General features: G+C 35.0%; 1 non-coding gene across 1 annotated transcript; it reads left to right on the forward strand.

The window, feature by feature from the left end:
- The first annotated feature begins 11,878 nt into the window (after positions 1-11,878).
- On the forward strand, positions 11,879-11,985 carry LOC136225093 (small nucleolar RNA R71). Its single transcript, XR_010686831.1, has one exon. It is a non-coding gene; the product is annotated as a small nucleolar RNA R71 (small nucleolar RNA).
- The last annotated feature ends 6,439 nt before the right edge of the window (positions 11,986-18,424 follow it).

Below are 18,424 nucleotides of genomic sequence, written 5' to 3' on the forward strand. Positions count from 1 at the left end.
TAAGGAGAGGAAAAAAAGGAGAGAAGCCGATTGAAGGTGAGGAGAAAGACGATGAAGAAGCCCAGATATCTGAAATTGAAGATAATCATGGAGGAGGGGAAGAGATTGCGCAGGAGGAAGCATCAATTTCGGTATGTAGTTGGATTACTTGAATTGTTTAGTTTTCTTTAAGGTTTTCAATTTGTCTTTTACTTGTTTTATTTGTATTTAAAAAGGATGAAAGTCAGAGTGCATCAGACTTAGTACGGAGGTGTCTGCTGGACTTGAAGTTTGGGGGATGTTGAGCGATTTCTGCAAGTGCACGGTTTCGCTTGTAGTAATAAAAATATCGATCCCACAGGGATACGTTTTTTAACGAAAAAACTTATTTTTTGAATCTGTTAATTTCGAACTTGTTAGATTTACTATTAAATGTAAATGAAAAGTGAAAATTGGTTTAATTGAATTTAGGAAATTTGTTTAATTGAATTTGTGAACTTTGAGTATTTGAAAATGCTGGAATAAGATTTCATATTTAGAATAAATCGATTGTTAGAAAGGTCTTCTGATTTTAAGAATGAATTTTACAAAACAGGAACATTTAGAACTTTTTAGAAAAACGAATGAATTTATTCATTTGCATTAAGCAAAGAAAACAACTTAAACTTTGTATCAATTATGATGATGAAATAAATGACGGAACCTCTAATTAATTGGCTTTGAACGCGACAAAACCCTTTCGGGATAGTTGCCCTTACTCAAATTAAAACTCTTTCGAGATGATAATTTGCCTAAGTGTTCAACAAAGTTTCATTGTAATGATTTTGAATTCAAGTGCATATTAATGAAAACACCAGCCTCACTTATATTGGATTGGTTACCATAAGTGCTGCATAATGATTTGTCGAATAGAACGAACTTTATTAGATAAAATATAAATTGATACAAGTTTACAGAGAACAAGGAACATCGAGTTCTTCGAGGGCGTGCAAGTGAAGGGCTTGATCGGTTCCGCTTCCTTGGGTTTCCTAAGAGGTTGTCAGGCTCAGGGGCGAACACTCTACTCAATCTTCTCGCTGTAACTTCGTAATAGGGATTCGGTCGGCCACTACCATGATGCAAACTAAAACTGGAACAATGTCTAAACACTACTGAGTTGTAATTAAACTATAAACAATATGTGTACCTCATCTTGTTTTGTACAGAATCTAATTTCTAACTCTCGAAATGTGTTTACTTAGAACTTCGACATAAGTTCTACGCTCTGATTCTATATCTATATTATAACATTTCACTGCCACTTTTTCTCAACATCAACTCTTTATTTATAGATGTTGAAGGGTTGTGTTTGAAGTGATGTATCCGTTGGTTAAGAGTCGTGTCTGTTGTGAAAGGACGTCTTTATCCACTTGAACGAACGCGTTTCTTGGATTTTTAGCATGTGTTAAATGCTCTTTGTAAATTTTCTGCACTTACCGAGGATGGTAATCCGCGGCCGTGAATGACGTAGCATTGAGTTGAGCTTCGGACGAAGGGGAGAAATAGCTATACCACGCGTGTCGCGGTCGCGGGTGGTGGATCCACTGTCGCGGCCTGGTGATTTTTCTCACTTCTTAGCTTTCATTCGTGTCTTCGACTTGGTGCTTTCGATTTACGTCGTCTTTGACTCCTTTTGTAGGGTTTTTCTTCTGTTTTAGATCCTTTTTCGTTCCTATTTGGATTTTACCAAATATTTAGGTACCTTGCAAGAAAGAAAGATATTCGAGAGTAAAAGTAATCTAAACAGATATAAATAACACGAATTTGTAATAAAAATGATGTGAATGTTAATGATATTTTAGGTATATTTTGGGCTTAACAAATCTCCACACTTAATCTTTTGCTAGTCCCGAGCAAAATTTCACTGAATTTATTCCTTAACTAATCTCTTTATGAAAATAAAACATATATCTTTGTGTTTACCTTTTAAATTAGTTAAGCCGAAAAGACTAACTTTGCATGGCAAATTTATATGCAAAATATCAAACTAACTTAGTATAAGTACGATATATCATTCGTCTTGTATTTCAATGTTTAAATTGAAGTATTCGGGACGATGTAAGCACGCATGTTATTGAGTCTTTCATCTCAAGGCATTTCAAAGCACCAAATTTCCTTTCCCAAACTTGAATTATTATATATGAGTATTAAGTTTAATTTATTTGCTTAGTTACGCCCGTGATAAGGGTGGTCTCGATCGTAACTTTATATGCATTTGTTTTGTGTTCGCTTAAGAGGTACCGACCATGCCATGGGTGGACGCAATCGTTACTTTAAACTTTAAACACGCTTAATTTTTTTATTTAAACGTTCCTTTCATACCTCGATTGTGATAAGGGTGGTCGCAACCGTGGCCAAAAGTATGCTTTATTTATTAATTTCTTCCCTTTCATACCTCGATTGTGATAAGGTTGGTCTCAATCGTGGCCAAAAGTTAAGAATACGATTTATTGATTATAACTTGGGAAAAAGAAAATTAGCACATTCATCCTATATTGACTTAAAATTCAACATGTATTACGGCTAAAGTTTCCTTAAAAACTTCAATTGGTGTTAATGTAAGACAAAATCAAAACCGAGCTAAAAATTGTTAGTTCAATTTAATGCCTATAAACCTAATTGAAAATTTAAAATAAGATTTATTATATCATGAATTTCATGATATGAAATAGAGATTGAAAATAAAGAATTTTTACTTAAATACATTTACTCGAGACAATTTTTACTTAAAATCGTGTCGAAGATTTGTGAAAAATTTGAAAAATATTACCCGTATAGAAATATTTATTTCTATCGATAATGATAACCTAAAAATAATCATAAAAATTTTAACTTATGATTAATTTATAAATGTAAAAATGATATTTCATAAAAAATGTTAATTTTTTTCATTTGTTGCAATATACTTAAAAGTGTTGCAATATACGTTGCATTTTGTATTTTTGAAAACAAGTGTTGCATACATTCATTCATTCATTTGCATACATTCGTTCATTCATTCGTTTGTATAAAAATGATATATGTATATATCTCCTCCCACACTTAAATTGGACCATGTCCTCATTGGTGCAAAAATGGAGATAAAACGTTAAAGATAAAACAAACGGAAAGAAATGAAAGATATAGCAAAGAAAACATGCATCATAAAATTAAATTAAAACTGAAATTGTACGAAACATAAGAAAATAAAAATGTACGAAACTGAAATGAAAACAAGATAAGATAAAAATAACAGAGAAAACCTAAGCATGCGGTGGGGAATCCGGATGTGTTGGTGAAGTTTCCACATTTCGGCGTCGGAAAAACGAAAGCATCCGATGCCGAGTCGATCTATGCGCACGCCTCAAAGAATTGAGGTTGTCATTCACCACCATGTTGTTCTCCACCAAATCATCAATCCGTAAATTCATTTGTCGATTATTGGCATTGATTTGGTTCAAAATTCTCCTTAAATCCACCGGATCATTATCTTGTGTTGCTTGGGCTTGTGGGGCATCTTCCGCTCCGTCCTCCGCTCCTTCTTCCTCAGTACCTACATTATGAGAACTAGAAGCACCTCCACCCATAGTGCCACGAAGATGAGCAATACGGGTAGCATAAGAAATAAAAACCGGAGGAGCCGCAGAAACCAACAAATGAGCCCGCTCAAGAGCCGCAATGTCCAAAACCGGAACATATCCATGGTAGGTGGACATATCAAAAGTAGCCAATTCATCCCGTGCTCCCAAAACAATAGCGGTTATGAAATTACCGAGAGGGACTTGAGTGGTATGAGCCCTCGAAGCACGATATAAATTGTCAAAAATCATTCCAATGCTATCAACCCATAAACCCTTGAACAAACAATCCCAAACAAACAAATCCCGGACTTGAATCTTCGAACTCTCAACACGACCAAAAAGTGAAAAACTCAAATACTTGTGAAAGAAGAACACACAATTGTCCTTAATCAACTTGCTTGAAGTGTTTTTAGAATCAAAAGAAGTTTGGTTGGAAAGAGTTTGCCAAAAAGAGTTATTGTCAAAATCCCGAGGCTTATCATAAAAATCACTAGTAGGGAAACCAAACATGTTACCCATAGCCTCATAATCAACGGTATAGGTGACACCATTATTCCGAAAAGAAATTTCAGTCCTCTTTTTGTTCATCGTCAAAGTAACCAAAAATTCAACCACATACTCTTGAATTTGTGGAAAACGCATAGAAGCAAAAGTTTCCCATCCCAAAGTTTCAATAAAAGCAGTAATTTGTGTAGTGAAGTTCAACTTCCTTACCGAATCAAAGTCAAGAAACTGCATATCCATGAACTTACGATTGGCGTTTGAAAAGTGCTTGAAACATCCAATTTCTTCTTTAGAATGAATGTCGAAATAAGCCCCGCAACTAATCCTTAGGCGATTAGCCTCAGTGACAGCCGGCTTGTGTCCAACACGCTTTGCTCTAGGCATGGTTATGGTGTTTAGGGTTTAGATGAAAAAGATGAAAAGAGAGAAAAGCTTGAGGTTGAAGATGAAGTAGAAGTGTTGTATGTAGACTTGAATTGAAAGGGGTAAGTGATTAAAAAGGGTAAGGATGAAATTGGGAAGAGTAAAAGTGAAGTATTGGGAAGAGGTAAGAGTAGGGAATTGGTTAAAATTGGAGGTGGTGTAAGGTTTGTGTAAGGAATAGGTATATATATAGGGTTTGAAGAGGAAGTTTAATAGGTAGAGTAGGAATAGGAAGAGTAATGAGTATAGTTGGAATAGGAAGAGGTGTAAGTAGAGGAGGAATAGGAAAAAGGTTGAAAATTAGGCCAAAAATCCGGACTTGGAGTTGCCTTTAACACGCGTGTCGCGGTCGTGGATGTGTATCCGCGGCCGCGGATCGCGTTTTTCAGCCAATTTTTTCTTTGAATTGTTGTGGGAATTTGCTGAAGTTACCGTGAAATACACCATTCGCGGCCGCGAATCGCGTTTGGCAGCGAATTTTTTTGTCTGAATTTGGAGTAAATTTGCTGAAGTTACCGAGAATCCATTAATTCTCGGCCGCGAATGACCTCGTGGCTACCCAAATTCTGCATATTAACTTCATTTCGTGCATTTTCTTGATAAATCCTATCCTGAACTCCTTAAAAATGTTATCTGTACTTAAAAACATAAATATAAAACATTAAATGATAAGGAAAACCAAAGGTGTATCCTTATTAATGGAAAAATAAATGAAAAATGCTTTAATTAATGGATGTTAAATTAAGAATAGGAAAGCTTTGGAACTAAAATTAATTGAAGCATTTATGTGCATGTATTCATGTAAGTTAAATGAATCTTTATTTAAGGAATTGAAACTTAGTTATTAATCATTTAATTAGTAATGAATGGATTAAGTTTGCATTTAATAAGTGCATTAGTTTAGAATTATGGAATTAAATGTTAGTTTAACCAAATAATCAAAAACAGGAAATAATGCAAAAGAGAAAGATTTTTATTGAATAGAAACATATTTACAAACAAACGAAACAAAAGCTATGCTAAAAATTCGTCCCTTTCAATCGGGATTTTCTTAGCCCTATAGCGTTCTATTTTCAACTGCACGAAGGCTTGACGTTCTTGTGCAGAAAGAAAATTGGGTCCTGATCGAAATACTCGTTTCACTAGACCTTCATATTCTAAAAACTCATAGTCTAGCATTGGGAAAGATTCAGCATCACTCCAAGGAACAGAAATACTTCCCTTGGTCCCTAGAATTATTCCACATACAATATTCCCGAATCCAACCTTCTTAGTCTTGGATCTAGATGCGGCAACAAGACCCTCCATCAGAATTTTTGAAGAATCAACCACGTTGCCTTGAAATATATCGCCAAGGACATAAAGATCAGATTCTTGGACGACACTACTGAACGTGCGACCGAACAGGCTGTGACTCAGAAACTTATGCAAATATAGCATAGAGTTGGAATAGAAAGACTTATTATAGGCTAGTTTTGGGTGGAAAGGCCAGATGCCGGTGAGCATTCGCCAAATATCAGTAGACGTCATATCTCTTCCATGATGACGTTTGGTAGTATCCTTCAAGGGAAAACCAAACCAAGCATGTAATTCTGGATATCCAAAAGTGAAAGTTTTGCCATCCCGACGAAAACTAAGACGCACCCGACGCTTGTTAACAAAACGAACCGTACACAAGAACTCTAATATCCAGTCTCCAATTATAGGATACTTCATATTAACAAATCTGGTCCATCCTAAACGTTCCATGTAGCGACTCATATCATCTTTAATTCCCATCTTATCGTTAAGAAAGTCATCCATGTATAGCATTCCGACAAAGAATGTGTATCGAAGCTTCAAGAAGCGCCTTCCCTCATCATGATTGAAGATGGGAAAGTTACATCCGTAACGCTCTGATATATCAACACGTTTATTGCGTGAAGCAATAACTTTCTTAGATGAAGTGTTTGAGGAAGTCATGGTGTTTGGAATGAGTAAGGAAGAAAGGTTCTGAACTTAATTTCTGGGTTGTTGAATGGTAAGAAAATTAGAGAATTGTTCTGATAGAGATGAAAAGAAACTGACAGAAAACTGAACCTCTAGAACCTATTTATAAAATCCTAGGACGAAAAGAGGTGTTGTTTTTGAAATGAAAAGGCATGAAACAACCCTTTTAGAAATGAAGAAACTTAATGCTTCGTTTCTGAAGAGTTGCATCTGCTGGAAAAAGGGTCAATTTTTGCATAATTTCCCCGTGTCGCGACCGAGGATGCTGACCCGCAGTCGCGACACGCTGATTTCCTTGCGGAAATCAGTTGTCAAAAATCCAAATTTCTGATCCTCTACCGAGAATCCTCATCCTCGGTAAGTTCAGAAATTTTCCTTTCAATTTGAAATCAGAATTCTCAACTGAGAATCTGAAATCCTCTACAAGTCCAGAAATTTTCCTGGCTACTAATTATACCCAAATTCTCAACTGAGAATTTTAAATTCTCTATAAGTTCAGAAATTTCTTACCTCCTTAAGAATTCTATATATGTGAATCCTCAACTGAGAATTTCAAATTCTCAACTGAGAATCACTGAATTTCTTCTAATTCTCATTAAATTCCTAAAAATTAATTAAAATCATGACTTGTATATATTTTTCTATATCTAAAATTCTAATATAAAATGATATAATCTAAACAAAACAAAAATAAAAATAAAAAAAATAATAAAAACTAACTATTAGAAAAATGAAATGACTTATATGTCAGGAAATCTTGTTACGAAATTAGTTCCTATTTCGGAAATATTTTCGTAATAAATTTTACATCGATTACCGTTAACTTTAAAACGATTACCGTTGGTTTCCTCAAGTTCCAAAGAACCATAGTCGAATGTTTTGACGACTAAATACGGTCCGTCCCATCTGGACTTAAGTTTTCCTGGAAATATACGAAGCCGTGAATTAAATAACAGCACCTTATCTCCAACATTAAAGTGTTTGACTTTGATATTGGCATCGTGCCATTTTTTCACTTTTTCTTTATAAATCCTCGCATTTTCATACGATAGATGTCGTAACTCATCTAACTCATTTAAATTAAGCAAACGTTTCTTTCCTGCTTGTTGTAAATCAAAATTAAGTTTTCTAATAGCCCAATAGGCTTTATGTTCTAATTCAACTGGTAAATGACATGCTTTTCCATATACCAAACGGTATGGAGTCATTCCTATTGGTGATTTAAATGCAGTACGGTATGCCCATAGCGCATTATTGAGTTTTTGTGACCAATCTTTTCTTGATGATGAAACAGTTTTCTCTAAAATCCATTTGAGTTCTCTATTTGAGATCTCCGCCTGACCATTCGATTGAGGATGGTATGGCGTTGACACGCAGTGGCGTACTCCATATTTTTTCATAAGCATATCAAAATTTCGATTTATGAAATGGGTACCGCCATCACTAACAACGAATCTAGGACAACCGAATCTATAAAATATATCGTCAAGAAAATTAATAACTACTTTAGAATCATTCGTAGGGGTTGCAATTGCTTCAACCCACTTCGAAACATAATCAACGGCTACTAATATGTAAGTTTTACCATTGGAAGGCGGAAAAGGTCCTATGAAATCAATTCCCCACATGTCGAAGATTTCAACTTCCAACACGTTTTTGAGGGGCATCTCATCTTTCCTTCCTAAATTTCCCGTTCTTTGGCATTTATCACAACGAGTAATAAATGAACCAACGTCCTTAAACATTATAGGCCAAAAGAAACCACATTCTAATATTTTAGCTACCATTTTATTAACTCCATTATGTCCTCCATATGAGCTGGAATGACATTCTGTTATTATAGATTCATATTCATTTTCTCCAACACATCTCCTAATTATCCCGTCACCACATGATTTGAATAGAAAGGGATCTTCCCAAAAATATTGTTTAATATCGAAGAAAAATTTCTTCCTTTGTTGGGAAGATAATCCTTCCGGAACAATATCGGTTGCAAGATAATTAGCAAAATCTGCATACCATGGTGACATGATACTTTCTACTTGATAGAGATGTTCATCGGGGAAATCATCTCGTATACCGACAGTTTCACCTATAGGACCGTTTTCATCTTCTAGTCTCGATAGATGATCGGCGACAAGGTTTTCTACTCCCTTTTTGTCTTTAATTTCTATATCAAATTCTTGTAACAACAAAACCCATCTAATCAGACGCGGTTTTGCATCTTTCTTAGCAAACAGATAACGTAAAGCTGCGTGATCTGTATAAATAATAACTTTAGATCCTAACAAGTATGACCTAAACTTATCACATGCAAATACTACGGCTAACATCTCTTTTTCTGTTGTTGTGTAATTTAATTGTGCACCGGACAATGTGTGACTTGCATAATAAATAACATGTAATCTTTTATCCTTTCTTTGACCTAAAACACATCCCACTGCTAGGTCACTTGCATCACACATGATTTCAAAAGGTAAATCCCAATCGGGCTTAGCAATTATGGGTGCACTGACTAAGGCTGTTTTCAATGTTTCGAAAGCTTTAATGCAATCTTCATTAAAGTCGAAGGTTGAATCCTTCATAAGTAAATTAGTAAGTGGTTTGGAAATTACAGAAAAGTTTTTTATAAATCTTCTGTAAAAACCTGCATGTCCTAGAAAAGATCTTACTCCCTTGACAGTTGTTGGTGGGGGTAATTTTTCTATTACTGAAGTTTTTTCTCTATCCACTTCTAATCCCTTTTCGGATATTTTATGACCTAAAACAATTCCTTCGTCAACCATGAAATGACATTTTTCCCAATTTAATACTAAATTTGTTTCTTCGCATCTAGAAAGAACTTTATCTAAGTTTTTTAAACATGCATCAAAAGAATCTCCATAAACTGAAAAATCATCCATAAATACTTCCATGATATCTTCGATGAAATCATTAAAAATTACAGTCATACAACGTTGAAAAGTTGCTGGTGCATTACATAGACCAAAAGGCATTCTTCTATATGCAAATGTTCCATAAGGACATGTGAAGGTTGTTTTATCTTGGTCATCCGGGTAAATATATATTTGAAAGAATCCGGAATAACCATCAAGAAAACAATAAAATGCATGACCGGCTATCCTTTCGATCATTTGATCGATGAAAGGTAAAGGAAAATGATCTTTCCTAGTTGCCTTATTTAGGTTCCTATAATCTATACAAACCCTCCAACCGGTGGTGGTTCGCGTAGGTATTAATTCACCTTCATCATTCCTTACTACAGTTATACCTCCCTTTTTGGGTACACAATGGATTGGACTAACCCATTCACTATCCGAAATAGGATAAATGATTCCATTGTCTAAAAGTTTAGTAATCTCATTTTTGACTACTTCTTTCATGTTCGGATTTAAACGTCTTTGTCTATCCGCTTTAGGTGGCTTATCTTCTTCTAAGTGAATCCTATGCATTACAATACTAGGATTAATTCCTTTTAAATCTGAAATCTGCCATCCCATACTTCCTATTCTATTTCTAACAACTTCTTTCAATTTTTCTTCTTGATTTTCTGTTAATTTGTTAGAGATGATTATAGGTACAGTATCACTTCCGCCTAGGAAAGTGTATCTCAGATGGTTTGGTAATTCTTTAAGTTCTAATTTAGGTGGAACTATTACTGAAGGCGGAACTGGTCCATCTTCTCGAATCAAAGGTTCTGGGTCCTTATCTTCTAATTCTTCACCCATTATAGGTTCTATTATTTCTTCTCTTTGAACAATTTCATTAACACATTCTTCAACTAAATCAAGCTTCATACAAGCGAAATCCTCCATAGGATATTTCATTGCTTGATTCATATCGAACTTGATCTTATCGTCACCTATTCTTAAAACTACTTTTCCTTCCGACACATCAACTAGAGCACGTCCCGTGTTCATGAATGGTCTACCAAAGATTAGCGGACAATTAGCATCATAAGCAAAATCTAAGATAACAAAGTCAGTGGGAAAAATAAATTTGTCAACTTTCACCAAAACGTCTTCAATTATACCATATGGTCTTTTAGTGGATTGATCCGCTAATTGCAAAACCATATTGGTACGCTTGATGTCTTCTTCTAAACCTAATTTCTCAAAAATAGACAATGGCATCAAGTTTATACTAGCTCCTAAATCACAAAGACAACTTGGGAATTCCATATTTCCCAAAGTACACGGAATGGTAAAGCATCCGGGATCTTTGAGTTTAGTAGGTAATTTGCTTGATACTATCGAACTACATTCTTCAGAAAGTGAAATGGATGAAATTCTTCCCAACTAATCTTTTTGGAGATTAAATCTTTCAAGAATTTTCTATAGTTAGGAATTTGCGTAATTGCATCCATGAATGTTAAATTTATATGCAAATTTTTAAGTTTATCTAAAAATGATAAAAGTTGTTTATCATGGTCCTTATTTCGGACCCTGTGTGGAAAAGGTGGTTTTGGTACAAAAGGTTTTGGATTAGAGTCAATAGGCGTATCTTTTTGTTTTAATGTATCTTCTTTGGATTTTGGTAAATCATTTCCAGGTAAAGTTGAATTTCCGGGCATTTCCGGACCTAAGTAGTTTTTTCCCGAGCGAAGAGTGATAGCCTTAACATGCTCTTTCGGATTTTCTTCCGTTTGGCTGGGAAGACTTCCCTCTTTGCGGGATGGAATTGATTTAGCAAGTTGTCCAATTTGAACCTCCAAATTATGGATGCTAGATGATTGGTTTTTGATAAGCTGATCGAATTTATTTTCGATCCGTTTAAAACCATCGTCTTGATTACTTACCTTTCCATTCATAGCATCAATAAATTTGTCGATTTTTGAAGATAAAGTGCTAATCGTATCTCTTGTTTAATTTTGATAATTATTTATCCGATATTGATTAGCATTTGCATTATTATTATTATTACCATCTTTCCAGTTAAAGTTAGGATGATTTCTCCATCCAGGATTATAAGTATTAGAATAAGGATTAGTAGTTTGGTTTTGTCCTTGGACAAAATTTACCTGTTCTATCTCATTCATACCTTCGTAATCAATGTCTCTCTGGATTGGATCATTAGGATCACATGGTGCCATAAATTTATCAATTTTGTGCGATAAGGCAGAAAATTGGGCTTGTAACATTGCTACAGGATCAAGATTCATTATACCTTTAACCGATGATGTACCTGAGGATGATGGTTTCGCCGTCGGTATATGGCCACGCTCGGCGGGCCACATACTGCTGTTGATTGCCATTTCTTCCAAAAGTTCTCTTGCTTGGGCGGACGTCTTCTTCATAAATAACCCTCCAGACATAGCATCTAATGAACCTCTAGTTGTAGGATTTAATCCATTATAGAATGTCTGCATTAAAAGTGCATCTGGCAGTTGGTGGTGTGGGCATAAACGTTGAAGTTCTTTAAAACGTTCCCAAGCTTCATAAAGAGTTTCATTATCATTTTGTGTAAAAGATGTCAACTCTTTGATGACTCTTGCGGTTTTTGCTAAGGGAAAATATTTTTGTAAAAATGCTTGGGCTAATTGGTCCCAAGTTTCAAATGTTGCAGCAGGCATAGAAGTTAACCAAATTTTTGCCTTATCCTTCAAAGTGAAAGGAAAGAGGCGAAGTTTGATTGCTTCGGCTGTTACATCAGTAATTTTAAAAGTGTCACAAATTTCTAAGAAATTTGTCAAATGTGCATTGGGGTTTTCGTTAGGTAGTCCATAAAACGTTACGTTGTTTTGCAACATATTAAGCAAAGCAGGCTTAATTTCAAATTGATTTGCGTTTATACAGGGTCTAACTACACTATTAGTTACACCGGCCATTCCTGGCCTAGCATAATCCATAAGTGTCGGTGGATCGGCCATAATCTCTGGCTGGTCTACTTTGGTTTTTAAGGGTGTTTTGTCTTTGTTTTTGTTGTTTTTCTTGTTTTTCTTAAGTGTTCTTTCAATTTCTGGATCTAAAGGATCTGGTGGCGTGCCCAAATTTCGCAAACTGCGCATGAACTTGAAATTGTTACACGAGCCAAACTACCTTCAAAACAAAATTGAAAACAAGTATGTTATATAACTGAAAATAAATAAAATATAAAAATTGTATAAAAATAATGTATAAACCTATATTCGAAAATAAAATACGAAAAATAAAAATTTTGTCAAAAAATTTTGGCGTATCCCCGGCAACGGCGCCAAAAACTTGTTGAGCGATTTCCGCAAGTGCACGGTTTCGCTTGTAGTAATAAAAAGATCGATCCCACAGGGATACGTTTTTTAACGAAAAAACTTATTTTTTGAATCTGTTAATTTCGAACTTGTTAGATTTACTATTAAATGTAAATGAAAAGTGAAAATTGGTTTAATTGAATTTAGGAAATTTGTTTAATTGAATTTGTGAACTTTGAGTATTTGAAAATGCTGGAATAAGATTTTATATTTAGAATAAATCGATTGTTAGAAAGGTCTTCTGATTTTAAGGATGAATTTTACAAAACAGGAACATTTAGAACTTTTTAGAAAAACGAATGAATTTATTCATTTGCATTAAGCAAAGAAAACAACTTAAACTTTGTATCAATTATGATGATGAAATAAATGACGGAACCTCTAATTAATTGGCTTTGAACGCGACAAAACCCTTTCGGGATAGTTGCCCGTACTCAAATTAAAACTCTTTCGAGATGATAATTTGCCTAAGTGTTCAACAAAGTTTCCTTGTAATGATTTTGAATTCAAGTGCATATTAATGAAAACACCAGCCTCACTTATATTGGATTGGTTACCATAAGTGCTGCATAACGATTTGTCGAATAGAACGGACTTTATTAGATGAAATATAAATTGATACAAGTTTACAAAGAATAAGGAGCATCGAGTTCTTCGAGGGCGTGCAAGTGAAGGGCTTGATCGGTTCCGCTTCCTTGGGTTTCCTAAGAGGTTGTCAGGCTCAGGGGCGAACACTCTACTCAATCTTCTCGCTGTAACTTCGTAATAGGGATTCGGTCGGCCACTACCATGATGCAAACTAAAACTGGAACAATATCTAAACGCTACTGAGTTGTAATTAAACTATAAACAATATGTGTACCTCATCTTGTTTTGTACAGAATCTAATTTCAAACTCTCGAAATGTGTTTACTTAGAACTTCGACATAAGTTCTACGCTCTGATTCTATATCTATATTATAACATTTCACTGCCACTTTTTCTCAACATCAACTCTTTATTTATAGATGTTGAAGGGTTGTGTTTGAAGTGATGTATCCGTTGGTTAAGAGTCGTGTCCGTTGTGAAAGGACGTCTTTATCCACTTGAACGAACGCGTTTCTTGGATTTTCAGCATGTGTTAAATGCTCTTTGTAAATTTTCTGCACTTACCGAGGATGGTAATCCGCGGCCGTGAATGACGTAGCATTGAGTTGAGCTTCGGACGAAGGGGAGAAATAGCTATACCACGCGTGTCGCGGTCGCGGGTGGTGGATCCACTGTCGCGGCCCGGTGATTTTTCTCACTTCTTAGCTTTCATTCGTGTCTTCGACTTGGTGCTTTCGATTTACGTCGTCTTTGACTCCTTTTGTAGGGTTTTTCTTCTGTTTTAGATCCTTTTTCGTTCCTATTTGGATTTTACCAAATATTTAGGTACCTTGTAAGAAAGAAAGATATTCGAGAGTAAAAGTAATCTAAACAGATATAAATAACACGAATTTGTAATAAAAATGATGTAAATGTTAATGATATTTTAGGTATATTTTGGGCTTAACAGGGGACATTTAAATGAACTAATGGAAAATGAAAAGGTAATAAGGTTTCGTCGCATTTGTTGTAGTGCGACAGAGTATTTTTTCTGTTTTTGAATATGTTATTAATGTAATTTATTCTGTGACAGAGCGATAGAAGTGCTACATCCAAAAGAACAAGAAGAACAACTCGACGGGGAAGAGCCAGTCAGTTTCTCCGCTCACCGTTCACCGATCCTTTCACCAAGAAAGGTAAGAAGAAATGCATCCCCGGTGAGAAAAGTGGAGTTCTGGATGATAGAAGGGATCTGCTTGATGCAAACGCGATTCTCAAATACGCTGAGTGGTTAAGAATGGCAGATCCAAAAGAACAAAGGCGTATTATTGGGGTGCAATATCACTTGCCAAGTAAAGCTTGGTTTGAACAGTTACAAACATCTGGTGAAATCGTCGACAATGATGTAAGTATCTTGATGTCGCATTGTATTTATTCTTATATATATGGCTTCATATTTTTACATACTTCTATTTTAAATGTTGAAACAGCATGTCAGTGGGTGGTTTACTTTACTCTGACGCCGTTCTTACACACAGACTAATATATGGACTACCGTCGACTCGGATTTCATTGGTTGCATATCTCAAGACTGTTTTGTGAAGGGCTACAAGGAGGAAGGCTGGGATGGATCATTATTTCTTGACTGAGTGAATGGGATGCCAACGCAGTTCATTCGGATGTGGAGTGAAGTTTAGATGGTACTTATTCCGATAAACTATAAAAACGAGCACTGGTTCCTAGGGGTTCTTATGCTGCAGGAAATGCATTTATACATATTGACAGCCTGGTGTCAAATTGCAGCGAGGAATCACTAGAATTTATTTTTAAGTTTACGTCTGGATATCATTAGAAGAGTCATGGATAAGAATGGTCATTGGTCGGAGGCACAAGTGAAACGAGACATAACCTGGAGCAGAGTTCCTGGTTGTCCACAACAACTAAGTGGTTCAAATGACTGTGGCGTATTCACTTGTTCTTTTGCCCAAGTTATAACTAAAAGGTGTGAAACCTGACATGATTAGTTTGTGTGCAACTTTGACGGATCGTATGGCGTCCATTTTAGATTGCGTTTTGCAGCCGAGTTGTATCATCAGAAGTTATTAGTAGATAATCTAGAAACAAGTTTGCTTTTGTCTGATAGTTAGACATTGTAATTTAGCACATTTGTTGTACAGATATGTAATATGTTATTTGGTGCATTGATGTTAAAACTAGTATGTAGTTTAGTACATTGATGTTTAAAATACGACAGGTGCGACATGGGTAGTAGATTTAGTACATGAAAATACGACAGGTACGACACAATATATAATATGTTGCTTGTCGTATTTTAAAAAATACGACAGGTACGACAGGCTATATGCTCTGTCGCTTGTCGTATTTTAAGAAATACGACAGGTACGACATGCAATATGCTCTGTCACCTGTCGTATTTTAAAAAATACGACATGTACGACAGGCAATATGCTCTGTCACCTGTCGTATTTTAAAAAATACGACAGGTATGACAGACTATTTTATGTACTCATTTGGTATTTAAATTGCAACTATGTGACAGATGTGACAACGTCATTCTTCTTTGCCTTTTTGAATCATCCTCAGTATATTTCGGGACATGATCAACTTGCGTCTCTATTTTGACACCGTTAGCTTCACTCTGCCGAATAGGTATTTCATAATCATCATCGAGATACGCATCATAATCATCATAACCATCATTGGGATCGTAACCATCATCATCATTCCAAATTCGATCCTCCATTAGATCATTTAATCCACGGGCGTCAAATTCGTGTGTAAAAGCACGATTTGATTGTAAAAGCACAACTTTTGTTCGTATCTCTTCTTTTTGGGGCTTCCTCATCTCCTTACCTTGTATGTCTTTTTGTTCATCATTTCTTCGTGGTATAAAGGTAGCATATAGAGGAATCAAATCAGTCAGATTCATACGACAATAGTCTATAAAAACCATAACATCCTCATCTTCTTAAATTGGTGCTACTATTCCAAGAACTTTGTTTGGACCGTATGTCGACTGCATGGAGATATGTAGTTCAAAATCGATTGCATCAATACTTACTGAAGTGTACACTTTCGCTTTTAACGTTTGCAAATCGATGTTAGTTGCAAAATGGAACAACTTCGATTGACTGCTCACGTATGTCATATCTTCTCAAACGGTTTTCCAATGGCCGTGCCACAATAACATACAGGGAACAGTTCCAAACGACATACTTCTACATTTGAGAAAAAAACACATATTAACAAAAACTTATACTCAGATAGTCTTTCGCACCTTTAAAAAATGCGACAAAATCGACAAGCTTATACTAAGAAAGTCTGTCGCACCCTGAAAAAATGACTTAGGCGACAAACTTATACTAAGAGAGAGTGTCGCACCCTAAAAAATGCGACAGGTACGACAGGTTCATATTTCTGGATTCTGTCGCACCGTGAAAAAATACGACAAATGCGACAACATTAAAGCACCAGGCCATTGTCGCACTATTTCGTGGTGCGACAAATACGACAAAGTCGGAAATCCCAGAAAAACGTTCACGATAAATCTGAAAAAATGCAGAGTTTCAGGTCCGAAATGCATAACCCTAGACTATTTTCGTTTGAATTTGACATATACATCTTATATATATCATATTAAACACATATGATATTGTATTGAGATTAAAATTGAAATCTCGGTCAAACCCAACACCATACTTACATGAATAAACAAAGCTTTAGCTCTTGGATTGTTCACTTGATTGTTGTATGAAGTGTTGTAAAAAATGGAAAGAAAAAAAAGAAGAGAAGAAGGAAAGTGTGGAGCAAGTGTGATGAATGAGTAATGGTGAATGTGTTTGATGGGGAAGAAGGGGGAATAAGGAAGACAAGGGTATTTTTGTCCAAATACAATGAAACTGCCTAGATTTGTAAAAAGTTGGAGAATTAGGCTAAAAACGTAAATGGGTTTTAAAATAGGGCCAGTTTTGTAATTATCCCGTTGTTGGGTAGTGAGCTAACAACTATGCACTAATAGACACATCAAAATTCATATTAATGGAATAGTGACCAATCTAGTTTTTAAATTTGATTAGAGACCCTGTACTATTTAAAATAGGTTAGATTTGAGAAATTATTAGAACAACCCGATTTTTCATATCAAATGGATGATCTCTCATACTTATTTTGTTACGTGTAATATGGACCCACATATATTATATAAGGTCCCACTATTTTAATTATTAAGTGGACTCACAATACACGTGTCCAAAGGTGAATTGAGGGTCCTCCAAGTGACATGGAAGACCGGGTGTTTAATATAAGAACTCGTTAGGTACACATAAAAAAACATATCGGGATAACCATATCGTTTTAGATGTGTAGATTTATCGTTTGGAAAAGATGCAATTTTATTACTACTGTTACTAATTCACTCGTACCTAATAGAAAATTTAAATCGGATGATTTCATCAGTTATATACTAACGCATCACATCTTGCAAACAAATTTATCGATAAACTGAAGCAGTTTGTGTATTTGGGCAAGTTGTTTATAATTGTTTTAATAACATAGTGGACATTGTAAGTAGTTTTTTTTGTGATCGACTTGTATCTCTCAGGCTTAAATATTAGTATTTTGACAAGTTGTTTATACCTATGTTAGAAACAGACTAAATATTTTAGAAATAATTGAAGAATGTGACAGTTAAATAACAAGTCAAATAACAATAAACCAATCTATTTAAATTTTTTACAAATAAGGTGTAAAAATACCCATAATATTTACAGACATGAGCAATTTTACCCTTAACGTCTAAAACAGTGCAATTTTATCCCTAACGTTGGCAACCAATCGCAACTTTATCCCATAACGTTGGCAAGTTGAGTCAATTTCAGACATTATTATAAAACATATATATTTTGTTCCTTATTATGCACCAATTGCACCTAAGTTGATTCTAAAAAAAAAAAAGAAATTTCATATTTTTTTATTATTTAATAATAGAATTGGAGATTAATATTTATAAATTCGGTAAAATATTTTGATATTTTTTGTCCAACTCGTACAATAGATAGTATATTTTTTAATTTTTTTTAAAAATTGTTTTCATATCTAATCATATGTTTATGATCTG

This window comes from Euphorbia lathyris, chromosome 3 (genome assembly GCF_963576675.1).
Source record: "Euphorbia lathyris chromosome 3, ddEupLath1.1, whole genome shotgun sequence".
NCBI classification, from domain to species: domain Eukaryota; kingdom Viridiplantae; phylum Streptophyta; class Magnoliopsida; order Malpighiales; family Euphorbiaceae; genus Euphorbia; species Euphorbia lathyris.